Here is a 20,850-nt window from a genome sequence, read left to right as displayed (position 1 = left end):
ACATAAAAGACCGCTTCTTCCTCTTGCCGAAGCTTTTTCTTTTTTGTACATAACGGAACATAAAAGACCACTTCTTCCTTTTGCCGAAGCAACCACTTAGGAACACAAATGCTATGAATGAATGCTTATGAATGCAAATGCTATGATGTAATGTGCGAATGAATGTCCAAAGCATATAACCGAAGCCACACTCAACCATTATTTCCTTGGAATCAACCACACATCAGCTCTGCATTCCCTTAGGAACGACTTTGGAGCTTCCTCGTCTTTTACTTAGACGGTATAAACTCTGCATTCCCTTAGGAACGTCTTTGGAGTTTCTTCGCCTTTTACTTAGGCGGTATAAGCTCTGCATTCCCTTAGGAACGTCTTTGGAGCTTCTTCGTCTTTTACTTAGACGGTATAAACTCTGCATTCCCTTAGGAACGTCTTTGGAGTTTCTTCGCCTTTTACTTAGGCGGTATAAGCTCTGCATTCCCTTAGGAACGTCTTTGGAGCTTCTTCTCTTTTTTCTTTTTCAGTTTCTGCACTCGATGGTGCGTTCTCAGCTGTTACATTTACATTTTTTGGGGGATTTTGCTCTTATAAGACTAAAAAAGGAAATTACACATGATGGCCCCATTAAAAACCTTTCTCCCCCTTCGGAAAGGAAAAGGGTGCCATGAAAAAGAAAAGAAAAAACATAAAAAATTACATCATGTTATACATAGTATCGCCGAAGCTCATCCGCATTCCAAGACCTTGGAATTTCGTTGCCATCCATGTCCTTCAATCTGTACGATCCAGGCCTTGACGAAGATACTACTAAGAATGGTCCTTCCCATTTCAACTGTAGCTTACCCACTGTATCTGGGTTAGCCACTCTCCGAAGCACCAAGTGTCCCGGCTCAATATTTTTTAGCCGGACTTTTCTATCTCGCCATTTAACTGTTTCAGCCTGATATTTATTGATATTCTCCACGGCCTGAAGCCTGATCCCTTCTAAAGCATCCTTTTCCACAAGGCAAGCATCTTCGGGACCTGATTCTGCCGAAGCTACTACTCTTATTGATCCAGCTTTTGCTTCCTCCGGAGTTATTGCTTCGTCACCGAATAATAATTTGAATGGGGTAAAGCCTGTAGACCTTGATGTTGTTGTATTGTGGCTCCACACCACTTTGATTAACTGATCTGGCCACTTTCCCCTAGGTTGATTGAAGATTAACTTCATTATTCCTGTCATTATAATGCCGTTGGCCCTTTCAACGAGCCCATTTGACTCCGGATGCCTGACTGATGCAAAATGGATCTTCGTTCCAATTTGATCACAGAAATTTCTGAAAGCTTCGGAGTCAAACTGCGTTCCATTATCTACAGTGATTGCCTTCGGTACCCCGAAGCGACAGACAATATTCTGCCAGAAAAACTTTTGGACAGTGGCCGAAGTTATTGTGGCCAATGGCTTCGCCTCAATCCACTTGGAAAAATACTCCACAGCCACTATAACATATTTTAGATTCCCTTGAGCCGGTGGTAATGGACCCAACAAGTCAAGGCCCCACCTTTGCAATGGCCAGATGGGTTGTATCAGCTGTGTCAAAGACGAAGGTTGTTTTTGATCTCTTGCACATTTCTGACAACCTTCGCACTTTTGCACTAACTCCGCCGCATCCGAAGCTGCCTTCGGCCAATAAAACCCTTGGCGGAAGACTTTCCCAAGTAATGGCCTGGATCCGATGTGGGATCCACACAGGCCTGCATGTATCTCTTTCATCAACTCTATACCTTCGGCTCTAGATAAGCACTTGAGCAGCGGAGCGCAAACTCCATGTTTGTATAATTCCCCTTCTATCATGACATACGGACGAGCTCTTGCCTCTATTCTTTTATTGTAAGCTTCGTCATCTGAAAGGAACTTACCCTGAAGGTAAGAGATTATTTCAGTTCTCCAATCTTCGCTGTAAACAGGAGATATGTTGAGGACTGCTCTTTCAAGGAGCTCCACTGAAGGTGCCTTTATTGTTTCGAAGAACACATCCGAAGGTAACGGCAGCCCCTGTGCCGCAGACTTAGCTAGCAAATCAGCATGCTCATTTTGTCCTCGAGGAATATTCTTGACAGAGAATCCTTCGAAGGATGCTTCGATCCTTCGGACCGTATCTAGATATTTTTCAAGCTTCGGATCTTTAGCCTTGCAACTTTTGTCAACATGACCCGAAACCACCTGGGAATCAGTTTTAAGAATTGCCCTTCTGATTCCCATTGCCTTTAATTTCCGAAGGCCCAGAAGCAGGGCTTCGTACTCAGCAATATTGTTCGTGCAGCTGAAATCAAGTCTTGCTGCATAACAAGTTTTGACCTTGGATGGTGAAACCAACACAGCAGCTGCACCTGCTCCGAAGATTCCCCAAGAGCCATCACAAAACACTGTCCACACTTCGGCATCTTTATTTGCTTCTTCATCCTGAGCCCCTGGCGTCCAGTCGGCAATGAAATCTGCCAATGCTTGAGACTGGATCGAAGATCTATGCACATAATCAATGTAAAATTCGTTGAGCTCTGCAGCCCATTTCCCAATCCGTCCAGTAGCTTCTCTATTTCTCATTATATCCTTCAACGGCTGCGAAGAAGGAACAATGATATTGTATGCCTGAAAATAATGCCGAAGCTTCCTGGATGCCATTAAAACGGCATATAATACCTTCTCCAGCTCTGTATAATTTTTCTTTGAGACACTAAGGACCTCAGATACAAAATACACTGGAACTTGCTTCTTGAGCTGGCCATAAAGCTTCTCCTGGACAAGCGCCGCACTTACTGCTGAGTGCGAAGCTGCCACATATAACAACAGAGGAGCCCCTGGCGTTGGCGGAGTTAATGTTGTGAGATCTATCAAGTATTGCTTCAACTCTTCGAAGGCTTTTTGTTGACTTGGGCCCCATTGAAAGACTTCGGCTGACTTCAGCACCTCGAAAAATGGTAAGTTTCTTTCTGCTGATCTGGATATAAATCTGTTGAGAGATGCCAGCCTTCCTGTCAATCTTTGGGCCCCTTTTCTTGTAGTTGGTGGCTCCATTCGAAGTATAGCTTCGATTTTATTTGGATTAGCTTCGATTCCCTTTGTTGAAACCAAGCATCCAAGAAATTTACCCTTCTTTACTCCGAAGACACATTTCTCTGGATTCAGCTTCAAACCAGCTTGTCTGAAGCTGGCGAAGGTCTCCTGCAGATCAACAATATGATTTTCCTGCTTCGTGCTTTTGACGATAATGTCATCAACATAGGTCAACACATTTCTGCCTATTTGAGACTGAAGAACCTTCGCAGTCATTCTGCTGAAACTTCCTCCAGCGTTTTTGAGCCCCTCAGGCATCCGAAGATAGCAATACGTGCCACTTGGAGTTATGAAGCTAGTTTTCGGCTCATCTTCCTTTTTCATCCAGATTTGATGATATCCTGAGTAACAGTCCAAGAGACTCATGAGCTCTGAAGAAGCTGCTGCATCGACTAGAGAGTCTATCCTTGGCAACGGGAATTCGTCCTTCGGACAAGCCTTGTTGAGATCTGTGAAATCGATACACATTCTCCACTTGCCATTGGCCTTCTTCACCATAACAGTGTTAGCTAGCCACTCTGGATACTTCACTTCTCTGATAACTCCTGCACTGAGGAGTCTTTTTACTTCATTGCGAGCCCCTTCGGCCTTGTCATCAGACATTTTCCGAAGCCTCTGCTTTCGGGGTCTGAAGGATGGGTCAACATTGAGCGAATGTTCTATAACATCCCGATTTACTCCACAGAGATCATTAGCCGACCATGCAAAAACATCTTTGTTGTTGAATAAAAACCTTATCAAGGTTTTCTCCTGGTCTTCAGATAATTGCGAGCCCAACAGCACCTTCTGCTCTGCTATGTCCTCACACAATAGCATGGGCTTCGGCTGATCTGCTGAAGCTGCCTTCTCCCTTCTGAATTTGTACTGTTCACAAGCTTCAGTTCCATCTATATTATGGATTGCCTTGGAGTCGGTCCAGCTTCCTTCGGCCCTTCTAGCAGCTTCCTGGCTTCCATGGATAGCAATAGGCCCTTGGTCCGAAGGTATCTTCATGCAAAGATAGGCAGGATGAAGGATTGCTTCGAAGGCATTAAGAGTACCACGACCAATAATTGCATTGTAAGGATATTCCATGTCAACAATGTCAAACACAACTTGCTCAGTTCTAGTGTTGTTGATGAATCCGAAGGTTACTGACATGGTGATCTTGCCCAGTGCTACAATCTGTCTTCCTCCGAAGCCACAAAGAGGATGTGTAGCATCATGAATCTTATCTTCTGGCTCTTGCATTTGTCTGAAGGCTTTAGCAAATATGATGTCAGCTGCACTGCCTGTATCGACCAAGACATTGTGAACCAGAAATCCTTTGATAACACAAGAGATAACCATGGCATCGTTGTGTGGGTAATCTTTGAGCTGAAGGTCCTCTTGAGAGAAGGTAATAGGAATGTGAGACCATCTTGATTTGATGAAGGGTCCTTGCACCCCAACATGTTGTACTCTTCTCTGCGCTTCCTTCTTCTGCTTCTTGTTAGCTGGCTCTGAGGACGAGCCACCTGTGATCGGGAGCACCAGCTTCGGGTCCGAAGCAACTCCAGCTTGATTGTTGAACGAAGCCATCAGCTCAGAAAAGTGGAAGTGAGTTCACCGGAGGTGGGCGCCAATGTTGGGGACTTGTTCTCAAATGCTATGAATTAAGAACAAGGCAACATAGAATGTTAAATGATACTGTCCTTCGTCCGCGAAGCATTATTCCTTTGAGGATAATGGATCTTAGACGAAGGTTGATAAGCGTCTTATTACGAAGTTTAACCTTCGTAATAAACTTTCAATAAACGTTGTAGAATAATGCAAAATAAAAGGTAAGAATGAATAAATGATTCACAGATGCATTATATAATATTCACTTAATATATTGAATCATAAAATACAATGATACCTATGCCTTGACAAAGGTTGTATTCCGAGAAATGCGATTGCAAATGTCAGAAAAATGCGTGAACAGTAACGTAATACTGTTCACTATTTATAGGCACAGGACGCAGCCTGTGAGGAATTACAAGTATGCCCCTTATAAGAACTTACAACGTTGACTCAGACCTTTATGGACTAAAAGGTCATTCTATCTTTAAGTCGGTTTGTAATGCCGAAGCTCTGCGAAAAGGCACCTTCGGCTATCTTGTGCGAACAGCTTCATCCGAGGATCACTTCTTTCTATAAGACCTTCGGCGACGAAGCATAGACCCAACAGGCTGAAACAGGTCTTCAACTCAGTTGGAGCCAGTTCTGAAAAGTTTAAACCTTCGGTTGAAGACCTGCCGAGCACATTTGATCATATTGAAGGTGAAGTTGATGCTCTCGACAAAGTTATAGCTGGACATGGTGACTTTTGTGCTCTGCTAGCTTCTCGAGGCACAGCTGTTGCTTTCATGAAGGCTGGCTATACACATGGAAACATTGTAAACAGACCAAACTTCAGCCTGTTACCAGCAAACTTGGATGACATGCCTGGCCTGGCCCGAAGCATCGGAAACAGATTCGTTACTCAAATCTGGGCAAAGGGCAGGCGAAACTTGGCCGGTGACGAAGCTCGAAGCCACCTCAAGCCGGTAATAAACTTGTGCCTGCTGCTTTACCTTCTTTTTGAAATTTGCACTTTCCTTAGACCGCTTTGATATGTACAGGATGACGAAGCCGAGGAGCAATGAGCCGAAGCTTGGCATATGATCCGAAGCTTAACGAATGATGATGAAGCCGAAAACCTTGCTGTGAAAGAGCCTTAGAGAAATTTTTGGATTGTCCTTGTAAAAAATATTGTAATTTAGAAATCAAGCAATGCTCTGTAAATTTGTCAATGTCTTGTAATATATTTTACCTTTCCATCCATGTATGAACTGCTTTGATGTGGATGAAACTTGTCCCTTTTGAGCCGAAGGCGAAAAACACCTTCCCTTCTTTTCGTACACAACGAAGCATAAAATTGCTTTTTTCATATTTGTCGAAGCCTTGTCATTGGAGCTGAAGCAATTGTCTGTACTCTATGATATGATGATGATGATCCTACGGATGTCGAAATGAATGTATATGTATGCAATGTATGATGTAATGTAACATGCAAATGAATGTCCAAACACACACATACGAAGCCACATCCATAACCTTCATTCCCTTAGGAATGACTGAAGTCTCTTTGCCGCTTATTTTTCGGCTACACCGCTTATTTTTCGGTGTAAGTTCTGCATCCCCTTAGGAACGTCTTTTGAACTTCTTCGCCTTCTATTTCGGCGGTATTCTCGTTGACTTTTCGCGCTTCGCCTTATATTTCGGCGGTATTTGTCTCTGCATTCCCTTAGGAACGACTTTTGAGCAGAAAACTTACACTGCGCTCCCTTAGGAACGGCTTTTTGTAGCTTCGTCGTGCTTTGCATCCCCTTAGGGACGACTTTCGAGCTTCTCCCTGTTTTTTTTCTTTTTTTCTGCACTCGATGGTGCATGCTCAGATTTTACATTTACATATTTTTGGGGGATTTTGCTCTCGTAGAGCTGGATAAGAAAAGAAAAATTACAAACTATGGCCACATTAAAAACCGTTCTCCCCCTTTAGAAAGGAAAAGGGTGCCATAGGAAAAAAATAAAAAAGTTTACATCAAGTTACACATAGTATCATCGAAGCTCATCCGCATTCCAAGATCTAGGAATGTCGTTGCCGTCCATATCCTTTAATATGTAAGAACCGGGTCTTGACGAAGATACCACTAGAAAGGGTCCTTCCCATTTCAGCTGAAGCTTGCCTACTGTGTCAGGGTTGGCTATTCTCCGAAGCACCAGATGTCCTGGCTTAATGTTTTTCAACCGAACTTTTCTATCACGCCATTTTATTGTTTCGGCTTGATATTTGTTGATATTTTCCATAGCCTGAAGTATGGTCCCTTCTATAGTATCTTTTGCCACAGAATAATTAGCTTTGTCTTCTATCGAAGCTACTGTTCTTATTGATCCCGCTTTAGCCTCTTCGGGGGTTATAGCTTCGTCACCGAACAATAACTTGAATGGTGTAAAACCTGTTGACCTTGATATAGTTGTATTGTGTCTCCACACCACTTTAACCAACTCATCTGGCCACTTTCCTCTGGGCTGATTGAAGATTAACTTCATTATTCCCATCATTATAATACCATTTGCCCTTTCGACTAGTCCGTTTGATTCCGGGTGCCTGACTGATGCAAAATGGATTTTCGTGCCAATCTGATCGCAGAAATCTTTGAAAGTTTCAGCATCAAACTGTGTTCCATTGTCCACAGTTATAGCCTTCGGCACACCGAAGCGACAAACTATATTCTGCCAGAAGAATTTTTGGACTGTAGCCGAAGTTATTGTAGCCAAAGGCTTCGCTTCGATCCACTTAGAAAAATATTCTACCACCACCACGACATATCTCAAGTTGCCCTGCGCTGGTGGAAGTGGACCTAGCAGATCCAGGCCCCATCTTTGCAACGGCCAGGTTGGTTGTATTAGCTGAGTCAATGACGAGGGTTGCTTTTGATCTCTTGCACATTTTTGGCAATTTTCACACTTTTGAACCAAATCTGCTGCGTCCGAAGCTGCCTTCGGCCAATAGAACCCTTGTCGGAAAACCTTTCCTAGAAGAGGTCTGGAGCCAATGTGGGATCCACACAATCCTGCATGTATCTCCTTCATTAGTTCTATACCTTCGGTTCTGGATAAGCATTTGAGAAGTGCAGAGCAAACTCCATGTTTATATAATTCCCCTTCTATTATGACATATGGTCTTGTTCTTGCTTCCATTCTTTTGTTATAAACCTCATCATCCGAGAGACAGTTACCCTGGAGGAAAGATATAATCTCAGTCCTCCAATCTTCACTATGGACAGGAGATATTGTGAGCACTGCTCTTTCGAGGAGTTCAACCGAAGGTGCTCTTATTGTCTCAAAAAATACTTCCGAAGGTAGAGGAAGCCCCTATGCTGCTGACTTGGCTAGCAAATCAGTTTGCTCATTTTCCCCTCTTGGAATATTCTTAACGGAAAAACCTTCGAAAGAAGCTTCAAGCCTTCAAACTGTGTCCAGATATTTCTCAAGCTTCGGATCTATTGCCTTGCAACTCTTGTCAACATGACCAGAAATAACTTGAGAGTCTATTTTAAGGACTGCCCTTCTTATTCCCATTGCCTTTAACTTTCAAAGCCCCAAAAGTAAAGCTTCGTATTCAGCAATATTATTTGTACAGCTGAAATCAAGCCTTGATGCATAGCATGTTCTGACTTTGGAAGGTGCTACTAAGACAGCAGCCGCACCTGCACCGAAGGTTCCCTAGGAACCATCGCAGAACACTGTCCAAGCTTCGGCATCTTTATTTACTTCTTCTTCCTGAGCCCCTGGCGTCCAATCAGCAATGAAGTCTGCTAACGCCTGGGACTGAATTGAGGATCTATGCACATAGTCAATATTGAACTCGTTAAGCTCCGCAGCCCACTTTCCAATCCTTCCAGTAGCTTCTCTGTTCCTCATAATATCCTTCAAAGGCTGTGATGAAGGAACAATTATGTGGTATGCTTGAAAATAATGTCGAAGCTTCCTGGAGGCCATTAACACAGCATACAACACCTTCTCCAATTATGTATAGTTTTTCTTTGATAAACTTAGAACTTCGGAGACAAAGTATACTAGGGCTTGCTTTTTAATTTGACCTTCAAGCTTCTCTTGTACAAGCGCCGCACTCACTGCAAAGTGCGAAGCTGCCACATACAATAGTAATGGAGCCCCTGGCGCAGGTGGAGTTAATGTTGTTAGATCAATCAAGTATTGCTTCAGCTATTCGAAGGCTTTCTGTTGAGCTGGGCCCCATTGAAAAACTTCGGCTGACTTTAGTATTTCAAAGAATGGCAAGTTTCTTTCTGCTAATCTAGATATGAATCTATTCAATGATGCCAGTCTTCCTGTCAGCCGTTGGGCCCCCTTCTTTGTGCTTGGTGGCTCTATCCGAAGGATAGCTTCGATCTTGCTTGGGTTAGCTTCAATCCCTTTCGTTGAAACTAGACAGCCAAGGAACTTACCCTTCACTCCAAAGACACATTTTTCTGGATTTAATTTTAGGCCAGCTTGCCTGAAATTAGCAAATGTTTCTTGCAGATCAGTAATGCAATTTTCTTGCTTCGTGCTTTTTACTATGATATCATCAACATATGTTAGCACATTTCTGCCTATATGGGAATGAAGGACCTTGGCTATCATTCTGCTGAAGCTTCCTCCAGCATTCTTGAGCCCCTCAGGCATCCGAAGATAGCAATAGGTGCCACTGGGAGTTATGAAGCTAGTCTTTGGCTCATCCTCCTTCTTCATCCATATTTGATGATATCCTGAGTAGCAATCCAGCATACTCATAAGCTCTGAAGAAGTTGTTGCATCTACAAGAGAGTCTATTCTTGGTAATAGAAATTCGTCCTTTGGACAGGCCTTGTTAAGATATATGTGAAGTCAATACACATTCTCCATTTGCCATTGGCCTTCTTCACCATAACAGTATTGGCTAACCACTCTGGATATTTTACCTCTCTGATAACACCAACACTGAGAAGCCTTTTTACTTCATTCCGAGCACCTTCGGCTTTATCATTAGTTATTTTCCGAAGCCTTTGCTTTCTTGGCCTAAAGGATGCGTTGACATTGAGTGAATGCTCAATGACGTCTCTATTGACACCACAGAGATCATTGGCCGACCAAGCAAAAACATCTTTGTTGTTGAATAAAAACCTTATCAAAGTTTTCTCCTGCTCTTTAGATAGTTGAGACCCCAGCAGTACCTTCTGCTCTACTATGTCTTCACATAGAAGCATGGGCTTCGGTTGATCAGCCGAAGCAGCCTTCTCTCTTTTGTACTTGTACTGTTCACAAGCTTCAGCTCCATCTATATTGTGGATCGCTTTTGAGTCTGTCCAATTTCTTTCGGCCTTTCTGGCAGCTTCTTGACTTCCATGAATAGCAATGGGCCCTTGTTCCGAAGGTATCTTCATGCATAGATATGCTGGATGAAGTATTGCTTCAAAAGCATTGAGTGTTCCTCGGCCAATTATTGCATTGTAGGGGTATTCCATGTCGACAATGTCAAAGACAACCTGTTCGGTCCTTATGTTATGAACAAAGCCAAAGGTTACTGGCATTGTGATTTTACCGAGTGCCACAATTTGTCTTCCTCCGAAGCCGCATAGAGGATGTGTAGCATCGTGAATCTTGTCTTCTGGCTCTTGCATTTGTCTGAAGGCCTTAGCAAATATGATATCCGCTGCACTACCTGTATCAATTAGAACATTATGAACCAGAAATCCCTTGATGACACAAGATATGGCCATAGCATCATTGTGAGGATAATCTTTAAGCTAAAGATCCTCCTAAGAGAAGGTGATTGGGATGTGAGACCATTTTGATTTGATGAAGGGCCCCTGCACCCCAACATGTTGTACCCTTCTCTGAACCTCCTTCTTCTGTTTCTTGTTGGCCGGTTCTGAGCATGAACCGCCTATTATCGGGAGCACTAGCTTCGTAGCCGAAGCAACTTCAGCTTGATTGTTGAACGAAGCCATCAGCTCAAAAGTGGAAGTGAGTTCACCGGAGGTGGGCGCCAATGTTGGGGACTTGTTCTCAAATGCTATGAGTTAAGAACAAGGCAACACAAAATATTAAATGTTAATGTACTTCGTCCTTCGAAGCATTATTTCCCTTAGGATATAACGATCTTCGGATGAAGGTCATGAAGGATGTACCTTCATCATCATAGTATACGTTAATGAAAGACGAAGCATATAAAACATGAAAGATAACATGAATGATCATGTAACATCATTAATATATCTTTATTATATAACCATGAATAGATAAAAACAATACTTAATTACATTTGTACCTTCGGCTTGATAGAAGGCAAAAATCCAAGCATGACGCACGAGCGAATACAAGTCAATATGAACAGTACAAGGGTACTGTTCATCTATTTATAGGCACAGGACGCGGCCTGTGAGAAATTACATTCATGCCCTCTACAAATGATTACAATCATAATACAGGTTATCATGGGCCGATTGATCATTTCATCTTTAAGTCGGTGCATCTGGAAGTACGCCACGAAGCTCCCTGATTGGTAGCTTCGGCATTGTTCCTATTCTGGCCTTCCGAAGGTGTTTCTTATTATGGGACCTTCGGCAACGAAGCAGACCCCCAACACATCATATTGAGCATCTATTGAGAGAACCATTTCTTCAATATTGTGAACCTTGCTTGAATGTCATCTAGATATAAATGCTAAGATCAATCAAGCTCTAGTTTGATTCTCGTAGAAGCATATATGGACTAATAGTAATATGGTCAAGCCTATTCACGATTCCTTATATCTTATTCACTTTGGCTTGACCAATCCTCTTAATCACTTCAACCTCTATTCTGATCATATTTATGCATAGTGATTTCTCAGGTCTTGTCCATATATATATATATATATATATATATTCAAACCAATATAGAGACCATATTATATTCATTTGCATTGTCTCATTGGTTATTTAACCTTGTGTTGAATCTTTGTTCACTGATCATTATACACTATTCAAGTATGTTCATCATACTAAATTTCCTGTTCAACACTTAGCAAACTTGTTAGACCTTTAATGTGTTATTATCCAAATCACCAAAACTCACAAAAGGGATGCATGCACTTTCAAGGTCGCTCTCGGGAAAAAGCTAGGGTGTCGCGGTTATAATTCACTGGACTGTCCACTGTGCCACGGGGCCAATGGCTGGCAACAGTCGGCTTTGCCAAACAAGGAAGGGAATCGGGCAATGTTCACTGTCTGGTGGTGCACCGGACTGTCTGGTGCGCCCACGGATAGAAGACAACCAAAGCCTACCAATTGGAGCTCCAACAACTCCTAGGGTCCTTAAGGCTATAAAAGGGACCCCTAGGCAAATGGGGCAGAATACCAAGCTTTCATTGAACATCCTACAATGCTGAGGCATCGAATTAACACCTTTGATTTAGTAGATAGAGATTTGAACACGTGTTTTGAGTTGTAACCCCACTGTGCTATCTTTGTGCTCTTCTCTCTTGACTTGTGTGTGTGAGTTGCTGCAAATTTGTCTTGTGTGTTTGATTCTACTTTCCTCCTTACTCTTGTGGTCTACTTGAGATCAATTATGTAAGGGTGAGAGACTCCGACTTGTCGAGATTCCTCACAAAGGGAAAACTTGAGATAAGGAAGAAAATCGTGGTACTCAAGTTTGAGCTTTGGATCACTTGAGACAGGGTTGAGTGCAACCCTTGACCGAAGGAGGTCACCACAACATGGAGTAGGCATTTGCCGAACCACGGGATAAAATCACCGTGTCACTTGTGCATCTTTTTGTTCAGATTGTTTTCTTCCATAGAGTTCTCACATATCCACTTGCGCTATTGTTCGTAAGTTTAATACATATCTTAAAGGAACAATCAAGTGAAGAATTCTCTTCTTCTCTCTACCTCTATTCATATTAACTTGGTTTTGATTCTACTAACATTTATTATAAATCAAGTTTGTCTTGTTTAAAGTTATTTTTTGTAGGATCACCTATTCACCCCCCTCTAGGTTCTCTCAGTGGGCACGTTCAACAACTACAACCTGCAACAACAAAAGTTGGGACTTCAACTACAACAATAAATATCGAGAGATAAAAGGCGGTTCCCGCCAAGAAACAGCTGAGTCTCGACAAGTGTGTTGATGTTCATGTCGTTGTGAACGAGTCTAAACATATTTATTTTTTTTGCACCAAAAGATGATTTTTCAACAACAAATATACTTTTGGAACTCTGGGACCCTCTAGTTTTTATATTTTTTCCTTGATATTTATGAATTTTTTTTGTAAAATTAAATTTTCAAACGGATTGTTTGAAATTTGCAAGCGGGACCCAAATCGAGTGAATGTCGGGAACGAGAAATTTCCTCAGTAATCGACGATTAACGAGCGAGAATGTGAATTGTGTGTTGGAGGCGCATGTGGGGGACAGATATCCCCCGGGTCCACTAGAAGGCAAGAAGGTCTCGCGAGAGGCTTTGGGCCTGTTACCTCGCAAGGTCATCCCTTCGTGGGCCGGGATAGAACTACTGGCGGAGTGGGTCGACACGAGAAAGAAGCAGACTCAGGCCCAAGCAACCCATCGGACTTGAGCGCTATCCATAGCGCCCGTCCGACTTTCCTGCGTACATCGACCTAGAATATCGAGCGACATAGGGATAAGTCGGCAAGATTGTAGGAAGATCAGTTTAGTTGGTTCACTATTATTTAGGGTTTGCATAATCATCACGTATGCATGTAGTGCCCCACGGTCGAGTATATAAGGCCTAGGGGGTACCCCATCATTTCCATCAAACCATCGACCTATCTCACTAGCTTTCCTCCATACTGGAGATTTCTCTTGTAACCTACCACATAAAGATCCACACCAGGAAGTAGGGTATTACGCCTCTCCAAGCGGCCCAAACCTGTAGAAAATTGTTTGTCGTCTCTCGTGCATCCTGCACGAACCATTGAGTTACAGTCAACAACATCGTCCTACCCAAAAGCACCGCGAGGGGTAACCCTGGGTGTGCGGTCGGACTCTAAACACCGATAGCTGGCGCGCCAGCTAGGGGTGTGTCGTTGACCCAAGCTAGCTCAATGGTCATCACTTCCCAGTGCAAGATCGCTCTCTACCCTGGATCCGTGTTCTGCTTCGGAACCATCTCGTCCATGGTAGATGAGAAAGGAATTCTGCACCGCATAGTAGATCCGTCGGAGAAGAAGTTTTCCCCGAAAATTCCCAGGAAAGCCGGAACAAGACAACGGATAGCGCAGCCTCCTGCGCCTCAGGCGAAGGCTACTTCTTACAAGCCGAAAATCAGGAATTTACCTGCACGAAGAACTCCGCTGTCCACTTCGCCCACAAAGGAGTGGACGCGGATTACAAGAAAGAAAGAGGCAAGCGTTCCGAGAAAGGGGACGAAGCTTCGCCAGGTTATCTTTTCGACACCTTTGCCCTCAAAGGAGGACGGAAAGAAGCATACCATCACAGCAACTCCTTTCTACCCCGATATCCTCTTCATCGGGGGAGATTGGAATCATCCCCCATTTTCGACAACGAGCCGACCGTGCAGGGAGAAGAACCTCCCCAGCGAAAAGCACGGCGACGAAGGAACAGACGCCAGAATATTCGGCGACATCACGAGGCTGGGGAGCGGGACCCAGCGCAGCCCGTATCCCAAGATGAAGTCTCGGAAGTGGGAGAAACTCCTGATGAGCGAGTATACCGAGAAAAGCGGAATTCTCGCCGATGTGATCGCCGACAAGCTCAGGACCGAGAGCGAGAACAAGCCTAGCAGGGCACAAGGTTACGCTAAGAGAATCCCCTCTTTGCTCGAAACCTCAACCCTGACTTTGCCCGCGCAATGAACACGCCAAGCGAAGTCGGAGGAGTGCTGGCCCAGATAGCTGATGACCTCCTGCGAACTCCGGACGCTGAAGGCTATCGGTGGCTACTTACTCAGGCGGCTAACCACCTTCTACCCATCGTTCATCCCCCGAGCGACCTGCGACACGCCATCAACAGTCGGCGGGACGCACGGGGCTCTATCAACGCTTCGCGCGATCGATGACACAAAAACGAGATAAGGCGTCGGGAGGAGTATGACCGGGACCACGACGTCCTAGCTCAAAGTCACGCCACCCGAGTTGAGTCGGTTGCGGCCTCAACTAGTGGCTCGATCCGGGGACGGTCGAGACGAGACATCACCGACTCCCCTCCCCGGGACCATCACCATGAACACCGACAGGAAGACACATGTGGAGTCTCCACACTTACTCCGCGTCTTTGAGCCATCCAGTGGCCCACTAACTTCAAAGTCTCCAACGTCGATAAGTACGAGCCTAAGCAGGACCCGGGGGGCTAGTTGGCCATCTACACGACCGCCTCCTGGGCCACCGGGGCAACAGAAGATGTAATGGCATCATATTTGCCCATCGTCCTTGGGCAGGATGCACTGCAGTGGCTACGACACCTACCACGACACTGCATCGATGATTGGAGCGACTTCAGTCGGTGTTTCATTACCAACTTCCAGTCCCTCTCTGACAAGCCGGCGCAGCCATGGGACCTCAAATTCATCAGGCACCAGAGAGATGAAACACTTTGATCGTACCTCAAGAGGTTTCAGACCATGAGAAATCGCATCCTCGAAGTCACCGAGGCAGCGGTGATTGAAGATTTCTATCGGGGATGCAATGACTCGGACTTCATCCAGACATACTGCAGAAAGCGCCGACCACCTCCGAACAACTATTTCGAGAGGCAGACCTCTACATCACCGCGGATGAGCGGGCCCAGGACCTCATCGGAGGAACGAAACCTACACCACCGGCGCCACGGAGCGACACTAACCAACAACCTGACAGGCGCTGGGAGAAAAGGCCTCGTGAGGAGGTACACGCCGCCGGACCACCTGTCACTCAAGCTCGAGGTGCGCCCCATGGAGGCGAGCGGACACTAAATGACATCCTCAATGCCCAGTGCCCGTACCACAAGGACATGCGCCACACCCTATGGAACTGCAGGTACTTCAAGCACTCCATCGGACACGGCCGGCTGTTCTAGCCTCTACCACCTCCCCCACCACGAGGAGGGCCCGGCGAGCCTAGGCAGCCTCAGCAACTAGAAGGGGGAGAGGGTGGAGCATTCCCACGCGTTGACAGGGAGGTCAACGTCATCTTCGGAGGACACGGGTCACAGGAGAACAGAAGGCAGAGAAGCTCAATGATCGACAGGTCCTAGCGTCAACCACAAGTGCCCCAACTCCTTATCGGTGGTCGGAGCACGCAATAACCTTCAGTCGAGCGGATCAATGGCTCAACTTCGACCACCCTGGCAAGTACTCGCTCCTCATTGATTTGGTGATCCGAGAGAGCAGGGTAAAGAGAGTACTAGTGGACGAGGGAAGTAGCATTAATGTTACCTTCCCCCGGACACTCCTAGCCTTGGGGGTTGCACTCAAAGACCTCACCGAGTCAGATACACCCTTCTTCGGTATCGTGCCGACCAAAGGAAAGTACCCACTCGGGCACATCTACATGCCTGTTACCTTTGGGACTGCGCAGAACTACAGAACCGAGTTCCTGAGGTTCGAGGTGGCACGTTTCAACTGCGGGTACAACGCCATCATCGACAGACTGGAACTGGCGAAGTTCATGGCCATTCTGCACTATTCATACATGATATTGAAGATGCTGGGACCTCAAGGAATCATCACCGTGCGTGCTAACTTCCAAGGCGCCGCGAAATGCTGTAGCTAGGGGAGCCATCCAGGCAACCCTTACTGCTGGACCCCCGACAACTTCCCTCGTGCAGGCGGACACAAAGCCGGAGGAAGACCTTGCAATACCCACTAACGAAGCTCAAGTCGTGACCTCTATACGGCCGACTGAGGAGACTAAGAGGATCAACCTGGGATTCGCCGATGAGCGCAAGACTGCCATCATCAGTTCTAGCCTTGACAATAAATAGGAAAGCACACTCATTCGGTTCCTGCAAGATAAGTGAGACGTATTCACATGGCAACCTGCGGATATGCCGGAAGTCCCGAGAAAACTGGACGAGCACAAATTGAAGGTCTATCCACAAGCAAGGCTGATTCGATAGAAGTTGTGTCGTTTCATGCCTGATAAAAGAGAAGCTATTCGCGCCGAGCTAGCCCGCTTAGTGACTGCAGGGTTCATTAGGGAGGTGCTGCATCCCGAATGGCTAGCAAATCCTGTTCTTGTACTAAAAAGAATAAAGTGGATTGGCGCATGTGCGTCGACTATACCGATCTCAACAAGCATTGTCCAAAGCATCCCTTTGGTCTCCCTAGAATAGATCAGGTAGTCGACTCGACTGCTGGCTATTCTATGATGTCCTTCCTAGATTGTTATTCTGAATACCATCATATCAGCCTGGCAAAAGAAGACGAGGAGAAGACTGCTTTCATCATCCCGTTTGGAGCTTTCTACTATACCTCCATGTCGTTCGGCCTCAAGAACGCAGGTGCAACTTACCAAAGAGCCATCCAAACATGCTTAGAAGATCACTGGGGCAATTAAGCGAGTGGAAGCCTACGTCGATGATGTGGTAATCAAAACAGAAAACTCAAAAAACTTCATCGAAGATTTGCAGCTTGTCTTCAATAGCCTGAGGCACTACCGGTGGAAGCTCAACCCAAAAAAGTGTGTTTTCGAGGTACCGGCAGGGAACTTACTCGAATTTATTGTCAGCCACCAAGGGATTGAAGCTAATCCGGAAACAATCGAGGCCATCATGAGAATGGAAGCGCCACGATCACAGAAAAAGGTGAAAAGGCTTACTGGATGCATGGCAGCCCTGAGCAGGTTCATACCAAAGCTAGGCGAGAAAGGCATGCCATTCTACAAGTTGCTCAAAAAGATGGACAAGTTTCAGTGGATCACAGAGGCACAGGAAGCTCTAGAGGCACTGAAAAAGTTTTTGACTATACCACCAGTACTCAAGCCACCACGTCGAGCTACGCCGAATCAGTCGGCGGAAGATCTGTTGTTATACATCTCCTTCACGACTCACGTGGTAAGCATCGCATTAGTAGTCGAGCGGGTAGAGGAAGGACATACATACCCGATGCAGCATCCAGTCTACTTCATCAGTGAAGTCCTCGGGCCCTCAAAGATAAAGTATGCTCAAGTCCAGAAGCCACTGTGCGCGGTACTTCTAACCGCTCGCAAGCTCCGTCACTACTTTGACGACCACAAAGTCAGAGTAGTCACAGGATTTCCAATAGGAGATATTCTCCACAATAAAGAAGCTATTGGAAGGATAGCCAAGAGGGCGTGCGAGCTGGGAGCTCATGACATATAATTTCGGCCTCGCACGACAATAAAGACTCAGGCGCTGGTTGACTTCGTATCAGACTGGACCGAGCACCAGGTCCCAAACAGCCTAGAGGTTACCGAGGTGTGGAGAATGTACTTTGATGGCTCGTTGAAGCTGCAAGGAGCAGGTGCAGGGATTCTCTTTATTGCCGCTGGAGGTGAGCAAGTCATGTATGCACTCCAGCTACTATTTCCAGCATCAATGCAGCATAGTATGAAGCACTGATCCACGGGTTAAGCATCGTCGTATCACTCGGCATCAAGAAACTAATGGTATATGGTGATTCGCTAGTAGTCATAAGCCAGATAAACAAAGACTGGGATTGCTTGACTGACTCCATGGGCAAGTACTGCGCAGTTGTGCAAAAATTGGAGGACAAATTTGAAGGATTAGAGTTCCATCACGTGGAAAGAGACCGCAACGCAGCAGCAGACGCGTTGTCAAAGCTAGGATCCAGTCGGGCCCAGGCTCCACCTAGGATCTTCGTCCAAGAAATATCACAGCCGAGCATCCTCTCGGATCAGGTGGAAGAGTGCAACACCTTGAGCCAACCAGAGTCGGACCCCAATGACTGGAGAGAGCCTATCATCAGGTACATAAAAAATGAAGAAGAACCGGATGACAAGGCTGCAGCGGAACGCATCGCGAGGCAGTGGGCCCACTACACCCTCATAGAGGGCTTACTGTATAGAAGAGGTGCAGCAGGAGTCCTCATGAAATGTATTCACTCGGCTACCGGGAAGCAATTGTTAGATGAAATTCATGCCAAGCAGTGCAGAGTACATGCAGCGTCAAGGACTCTGGTCGGGAAGGCTTTTAGATCCAGTTTCTATTGGCCAACAGGGAAGAGTGATGTTGCCGAGTTAGTCCAGAAGTGTGAGGCATGTCAATTCCTATCAAAGCAACAACACTTACCCGCACAGCAGTTGCAGACCATTCCCATAACATGGTCATTTGCATGCTGGGGGCTAGACATGATCGGACCTTTCAAGAAAGCTCAGGGAGGCTATACTCATATACTAGTTGCCATTGACAAATTCACAAAATGGATAGAGTACAAGCCAATCGCTTCTTTGACCTCAGCCAAAGCAGTGGAGTTTATACAAAACATAATATTCAGGTTTGGATACCAAACAGCATCATCACAGACCTGGGATCCAACTTCATCGATTCTAAATTCTTTGATTTCTGTGAGAAACGGAGCATCCAGATTAAGTATGCATTAGTGGCACACCCAAGAACCAATGGCCAGATAGAAAGAGCCAACAGAATGATAATAGAAGCACTCAGAAAGAAAGTATTTGACAAGAGTGAAAAGCTTGCAGGAAAATGTATCAGAGAGCTGCCATACGTGGTATGGAGCCTGAGAACTCAACCCAGTCGGGCTCTGCATGGAAATACTTCGTTTTTCATGGTTTATGGGTCAGAGGCAGTGCTGCCCGATGACCTAATCTTTGGGGCGCCGAGGTTAACGTTCGAAAACATAGCCGAATCAGAAGCAACCAGGCTAGAAGATATCGATGTGCTGGAGGAAGAACGATTGAACACAGTAATTCAGTCGGCTAGGTACCAGCAGACCTTGAGGCGCTACCATGATAAAGTTGTGCGGCACTGATCTTTTGCAGTGGGAGACTTGGTCCTTCGCCGAATTCTAACGGGGGAAGGGTGGCACAAGCTATCACCACTATGGGAAGGACTGTTCATCATATCAGAGGTCACTCGGCCGGGATCGTACCGGCTTACCCAGATGGACGGCACAGAAGTGGGGAACTCGTGGAACATAGAACACCTCAGAAAATTCTATCCTTAACGAGGCCTCAAAATTCTTGAAGGAACATTGTACTCTGTAACCTGAGGACTTCATCATCAATAAAGTTTTTGTTTTCCAAAGGCATTCAGACTCTTGACTTACAACTGACTTCGATTGGGCTTGGCTTGAAATTAGCACGCTTACTTGACTAGGGGTGACCACTATACCCTGCTAACAGAGCAATCGCCTTAAGTCTGCAACGACTTAAGTCGGTGCGACATGCTCACGCTTACTTGACTAGAGGTGACCACTATACCCTGCTAACGGAGCAATCGGCTTAAGTCGGTGACTACTTAAGTTGGTGCGACATGCTCACGCTTACTTGACTGGGGGTGACTACTATACCTTGCTAACGGAGCAATCAGCTTAAGTCGGCGACGACTTAAGTCGGTGCAACATGCTCACGCTTACTTGACTAGGTGTGACCACTATACCCTGCTAACGGAGCAATCGGTTTAAGTCGACGACGACTTAAGTCGGTGCGACATGCTCATGCTTACTCGACTTAGGGTGACCACTATACCCTGCTAACGCAGCAATCGGCTTAAGTCAGCGACGCCTTAAGCCAGCATGGTATACTTGCCTTCGCGTTGTTTAGGGTGACCATTGTACCCTAATAGCAAAATGACCAGCTAAGATTAAAAGCACTTCAAGAAAAGAGAACATCTTACTTGCTAGTGCCAGGGGCGTTTTTCGGCACCCTATTCGCAGAATAATCGAGTTCTAACATGTAACGCCCTTAATTTGGGGGTAGATTTTTTCTTTTTTAATACTCACCAAATTCAGGCGTTACTCTCTTTTCTCTTCTCGCTTCGCTCATTCTTCCCAATTTCAAAGCGGTATAGCGACTGGTGTCCGTATTGCGTGTAAACAAAATCCTAAGTTGTCATGGGTGTTGCATCATGCCGAGGCATATTTCTTATCTGATATCGTGCTTAATCACGTGTTTTGCTTAGTCTCGTTTTGGATTTTGTTTCGCGATGGGTTTCCGATCTATGGTTGTGCGCGTCATGGGATTTTAACCCATGACGCGACCCAGCCTAGTCCGGTCCTGCTCGG

This window comes from Zea mays, chromosome 4 (genome assembly GCF_902167145.1).
Source record: "Zea mays cultivar B73 chromosome 4, Zm-B73-REFERENCE-NAM-5.0, whole genome shotgun sequence".
NCBI classification, from domain to species: Eukaryota; Viridiplantae; Streptophyta; class Magnoliopsida; order Poales; family Poaceae; genus Zea; species Zea mays.
This window is presented reverse-complemented; position numbering follows the sequence as displayed.